Genomic DNA, 6,703 nt, shown 5'->3' with positions numbered 1-6,703 from the left:
ATATTGTGATAACGAAATTGGACGTGGCACTCCAGTTTCACATTTTACAGTGAGGATAGAAGAGAACCAAGAAGATAAAGGAACAAAGAAGATGTTTGTATTGTCCTCGTTGCAGGCTTTGTTTTCTCCGGAGGGGTGTGTATGAGGGGGTGAGGGACAGACAGAGATGGTCGGATCCAACCAGGTGGGGGGAGGGGGGAAGCTCTGTACGCATGTTTGATGTTACTGTACACACGGTCAAGTGTTTTCCATCCCTGGTTGCACAGTTTACGTATTGAATACATTTGGGAAGTACAATTCTTAAGCATGCCTGATTAAAGTCGCCGGCGACGATCAAAGATCCGTCGGGTTGTGCAAGCTGCTGTTTTTTGATAGCAGCGAGCAGGAGATTTAGCGCTATGCTAACGTTAGCTAACGTCACAATGACCACAGTTAGCTCTCTCGGTAGATAGAAGGGTTTACCCGATACTGCTAGAAACTCTATATTGGGTGAGCAGTGTGTGTCAATGATTCTGCTGTTATGCAGCGCATAGTCCCCCACCCCTGTTTTTACCGGAGTCTCCGTCTCGGTCGTGCCGGTGTAGCGTGCGTCCTGCTAGTTGGGCTGCGTTGTTGGGGAAGCCAAGACTCCGTGATGACAAAAATACTGCAATTCCAGACGAAGCTATTTGTGGCGATCCGCAGCTCAAATTCACTCATTTTGTGAACGATGGATCCGGCATTGGTCGGGAACATGCTCGGAAGCGCGGGTCTGTGTGGCAGCCTTCTTAGCCTAGCAGCTAGGCCCGACCGGCAGCCTCGCTTTTACTTTCGCACCCTCCGCCGTCTCCGTCGTTTGAGATCCCGGTGGTCTCTGTATATCCCTTGGCATGTTGTGGATGTTATTGTAGTTGTGAAAGGAGTTAAAGGGAAAATATGAGGAATAAAAGAACACAAAAAACAAAAAGAAGAACTTGAAAGCCTGAAGCCGTTGCACTGGCGCGCGCCGCCATCCTGGATCTTAAGCAGTACAAAGGAGTACAAACATGTGTGTGTCGTGCCTAACGTCAAGCATGGTGTTGGGAATGTCATGGTTTGGGGCTGCATGAGTGCAACTGGATTTGGGGAGTTGCATTTCAAGCACGTACTGTGAAAAACTGGAGCAGAGAATGATCCCTTACTATCAGAAACTGGATCACAGGGCAGAGTTCCAGCCTGGCAATGACTCCAAATACACATCTAAAATGACTAAGGCTTTCCTCAAAGGGTTAAGGTTAAAGGGGATACATTGGTCTAGCTTGTCTCCAGATCTAAATCCAATAGAACATCTTTGGGGCATCCTCGAATGGAAAGTGGAGAACCACAAGATCTCGAATATCCCTGCTGGAAGTGTGAATAAAGTATCTATCTATCTATCTATCTATCTATCTATCTATCTATCTATCTATCTATCTATCTATCTATCTATCTATCTATCTATCTATCTATCTATCTATCTATCTATCTATCTATCTATCTATCTATCTATCTATCTATCTATCTATCTATCTATCTATCATCTATCTAGACATCTATCTAGATATCTAGACATCTATCTATCTATCTATCTATCTATCATCTATCTATCATCTATCTAGACATCTATCTAGATATCTAGACATCTATCTATCTATCTATCTATCTATCTATCTATCTATCTATCTATCTATCTATCTATCTATCTATCTATCTATCTATCTATCTATCTATCTATCTATCTATCTATCTATCTATCTATCTATCTATCTATCTATCATCTATCTAGACATCTATCTAGATATCTAGACATCTATCTATCTATCTATCTATCTATCTATCTATCTATCTATCTATCTATCTATCTATCTATCTATCTATCTATCTATCTATCTATCTATCTATCTATCTATCTATCTATCTATCTATCTATCTATCTATCTATCTATCTATCTAGACATCTATCTATCTATCTAGACATCTATCTAGACATCTATCTAGACATCTATCTATCTATCTAGACATCTATCTATCTATCTATCTTGTCATGGAAGAGTGGAGAATTCCAGCGGCAATTTGTGAGCCTCTGGTGAAATCCATGGCCAGGAGGATTAGAGTGGTTCTGCAAAATCTTGGTGGCCACACAAAATATTGAACTTCAGGAACTTTCACTTAAGTGTGTACTCACTTTTGTTACCAGGGGTTTGGCTACTAACGGCTTAATTTTGAGTTTTACATAGATTATGATGAAATCTCTGCAGAAATGTGAGGGGTGTACTCACTTTTGGGACATACTGTATGTCGGTAATTTATTGTTAGTAGTTATTTTTTTATTTCTAGTGTTTTTCCGACAAATGTGATGTAAATACTCTTTTATTTTTTACAAAGTATTTCCTGCCGGTGCACATTTTCTTCGACATCAAAACATCTCTAATGTTTCGGTTTTAAAGCATGTGAGAGTGGACTTTCCATTTGTAGATCAAATGTAGTTAGTGTAGTTAGTTAGTTGGTGAGTTAATTAGTTAGGAGTTTAAAAAATCGAATGAGGGAAGACGTTTTGGGGAAAAAAACAATGGCGTTCTCTTATACCCCCAAACTCAATGGTACAGTGGCTTGCGAAACTATTTGGCCCCCTTGAACTTTGTCATCTTTTGCCACATTTCAGACTTCAAACATCAAGATATAAAACTGGAATTTCTTGTGAAGCATCAACGATGAGTGGGACACAATCATGAAGTGGAACACACTTTATTGGATATTTTCAACTTTTTTAACAAAAAAAAAAAAAACGACAAAGTGGGTGTGCAAAAGGATTCAGCCCCATTGAATTAGTACTTTGTAGCGCCACCTTTTGCTGCGATCACAGCTGAAAGTCGCTCTGGGTATGTCTCTATCAGTTTTGCACATCGAGAAACTGATATTTTGGCCCATTCCTCCTTGCAAAACAGCTCGAGCTCAGTGAGGTGGGATGGAACAGCAGTTTTCAGTTCTTTCAACAGATTCTCAATTGGATCGAGGTCTGGACTTTGACTTGGCCATTCTAACACCTTGATATGTTTTTTCCATTGTAGATTTTGCTTTATGTTTTGGATCATTGTCTTGCTGGAAGAAGAATCTCCGTGCCAGTCTCAGGTCTTTTGCGGACTCCATCAGGTTTTCTTCCAGAATAGTCCTGTATTTGGCTCCATCCATCTTCCCATCAATTTTAACCATCTTCCCTGTCCCTGCTGAAGAAAATCAGGCCCAAACCATGATGCTGCCACCACCATGTTTGACAGTGGGGATGGTGTGTTAAGGGTGATGAGCTGTGCTGTTTTTACGCCAAACATAATGTCTCGCATTGTTGCCAAAAAGATTGATTTTGGTCTCATCTGACCAGAGCACCTTCTTCCACATGTTTGGTGTTTCTCCCAGGTGGCTTGTGGCAAACTTTAAACAACACTTTTTATGGATATCTTCAAGAAATGGCTTCCTTCTTGCAACTCTTCCATAAAGGCCAGATTTGTGCAGTATACGACTGATTGTTGTCCTATGGACAGATTCTCCCACCTCAGCTCTGCAGTTCATCCAGAGTGATCATGGGCCTCTTGGCTGCATCTCTGATCAGTTTTCTCCTCGTGTGAGCTGAAAGTTTAGGCGGACGGCCCGATCTTGGTAAATTTGCAGTGCTCTGATACTCCTTCCATTTCAATATCATTGCTTGCACAGTGCTCCTTGGGATGTTTAAAGCTTGGGAAATCTTTTTGGATTCAAATCCAGCTTTAAACTTCTCCACAACAGTATCTCGGACCTGCCTGGTGTGTTCCTCGTTCTTCATGATGCTCTCTGTGCTTTAAAGAGACCTCCGAGACCATCACAGTGCAGGTGAATTCATACAGAGACTTGATTACACACAGGTGGATTCCATTTATCATAGCTAGTCATTTAGATCAACATTGAATCAGTCAGAGATCCCCCACAGAGTTTGCTGCACCGGCCTAATAATTTTGCACACCCACATTTTCGGTTTTTATTTAAAAAAAATTTAAAATAGTGTGTTCCACTTCATGAGTGTGTCCCACTTATTGTTGATGCTTCACAAGAAATGTTTTATATCTTGATGTTTGAAGTCTGAAATGTGGCAAAACGTCACAAAGTTCAAGGGGGCCAAATAGTTTCGCAAGCCACTGTATAGACATATGCAGTGTAGAACACAATTAGATATATATATCAACTGCTTTTCAAAGGGTTTTACCTTAATTATTTTGATAAAACAGTCATTTGGTCCATTTCAGCCTGAAATTGACATCATAAAATCTCAGTTTTAACGTAAATTATACTTCATCATCTCTCATTGATGTACTAGGTTAACAAAGGTTAACCAATGTTTTTAATTGGTGTAAAGAAAAATTGAGAAAACTACGCATGCAGAGTGACAAAAGCAGAACCCAAATTGTATTTTTTTAATTACCGTATTTTCCGCACTATAAGGCGCACCGGGTTATAGGGCACACCCCGAAAAAATAGTTCTTGGTCCTATTTTTGACATACATAAGACGCACCGGATTATAAGGCTCTACAATGGGAACGTCGACAAAACAGTCAGATGGTTCAGTCCAACTTCTTACCCCCTTAACATTCCCAAAGCTTGCAAAGAAGCAAATACGTGTCGAGAACACGTGCGGATGCGGTGTCCGTAAGATGTCACTCAAATGCATCGTTCCATCATTCGGAAGGTTAAAGTCTTGGGATTCAAGAAATGCTAACCATTCCTTAGTATCTATTTTCTTTTTCGCTCGCAACTTTACTGTGCATATGACAATAAACACTTGGAATTGAGTTGAATTTAAAAATAGACACTCCATTCCATCCATTATCTGCACCGGTCATCACAGAAACATCGAGTTCAGTCTGAAACAAGATACAGGGACAATATAAAACCCGGAGTAGCTCACCGAAGTCGTTGTGTTCATAATAATGTGTAGCCAATGTCCTCTTATATCCGTGAGGGTAGTAAATCCAGGAGAATACAATATTTACAAATTCAGAATAGAAAAAAATGCTTTCTCTATGCCGTCAGCCACGTGCTATACGCATTCATCTTTTTCGGCCAATTGCAGGCTTTGTTTTGCCCCTTTAGCCTATGCGAGCCTGTAAATGATAAAAAGGATCCGCCCCCTTGACCTCCGAATAACTTTAGCCAATAGTGATCGATTCAAATGATGATTGACACATTGGTTAGCCAATGAAACGCCGGTAAATAAATCCCAGCATACACCGCGGACTACTTGGCGTTTGGGGGAAAATCTAGTCGGCGGCTGCAAGTTAGTTGGAAAACTTTGCAATTTTAATATTGATCCATAAATAAGGCGCACTGTATTATAAGGCGCATGCTCAGCTTTTGAAAAAAATAAAGGCTTTTAGGTGCGCCTTATAGTGCGGAAAATACGGTATTTAATTTTGAGAATGAGCCGAAAACAGTACACACATGTAAAGTAGAGTAGAAATAGAAACTAGCTGGAGAGCCACTAACCGCTGCAACCGCGCACCGCCATCTTGAATGAAAAAATGTAAATAGGTTACTTGAAAGAAAGCCATCCGCTCAGTCAGAAGCTAGCTCATAATATAGCATTTGCAGCTAATCTTGAACGTCACAGATCGATTGCACAGCAATACTCGCAGAACTTTCAAAATAAAGACCTTTACCCACTGACATTGATTTCGAACCTTCGTTGAGCAAAACAAGGCTACTGCTTGTGTCTACCTTTCTAACTTATACTGTCAAGAACCGGGACAGGAGGAGAACCCAAATGCGTGACGTTTCTCACACAAGCTTTTATTTTATGGGAAATGGGGAGTCATGCACGTTAGACAGCGGTCTGGCATGGAAAGACAGGAGCACGAGGAAGAGATAAAAAGAGAAATAGTGAGGGATGGAAAAGTTAGAGAGAGAAAGAACGAAATCCAAAGAGAAATAGAAAGAAAGAAAGAAAGAAAAGAGGACAGAAAGAGAGAAGGGGAGAAAAACAAGGTGAAAGCAAGAGAGAGAGAGAAATAGAGAAAAGAGAGAGAGCAAAAGAAGGTAAAAAGACAGAGGAAAAGAGAGAGTGAGTGCAGGAGAGAGAGATAGAGAGTGAGAGAAAACGGGAGGAAGAGATCAAGAGAGAGAGAGAGCCTGATCAGGGACTGACAGGATTGATATTAAAACCGAATATCGAAATTAAACAGGACAAACTAGACGGGAACGAAACTGGAGATCGATATTAAACAGGACAAAATAGATGGGAACGATACCGGACAGGAAACACAAGCAGGAAACCGGACAGAGTCTAAACCCACGCGGGTGCAGAGGTTTGTTAACAGACTGACAGGGTGAGTGAGAGCACTGAGCTTAAATAGAAGGGAAACCAATCTGTCAACGAGCCGCAGCTGGTGCCACACGGGCGGGGCCAATTGGCCGCCATGGCAACCGTGACAGATACAGATCCAAATGTTCATTATACAAATGAATGTGCCTAAAAGTACATATTTTGCATTGTGTTTTAGACGCAAATTGGGATTCTGAAATACATCCAGAAAGGTATAACCCCTCAGTCTGGGACATTCATCCGGATAAATGTAAAAAAATACTGAAAGATTATATATTTTGTTTGAATAATTTATTATTATTACCATTAAACAAATCCGTACATCATGTTTGCCAAATGTCTGAAACAATTGATCGGAATCG

This window comes from Urocampus carinirostris, chromosome 1 (genome assembly GCF_059441175.1).
Source record: "Urocampus carinirostris isolate Australia breed hairy pipefish chromosome 1, RoL_Ucar_1.0, whole genome shotgun sequence".
Taxonomy (NCBI): domain Eukaryota; kingdom Metazoa; phylum Chordata; class Actinopteri; order Syngnathiformes; family Syngnathidae; genus Urocampus; species Urocampus carinirostris.
Note: the sequence above shows the minus strand (reverse complement) of the source record.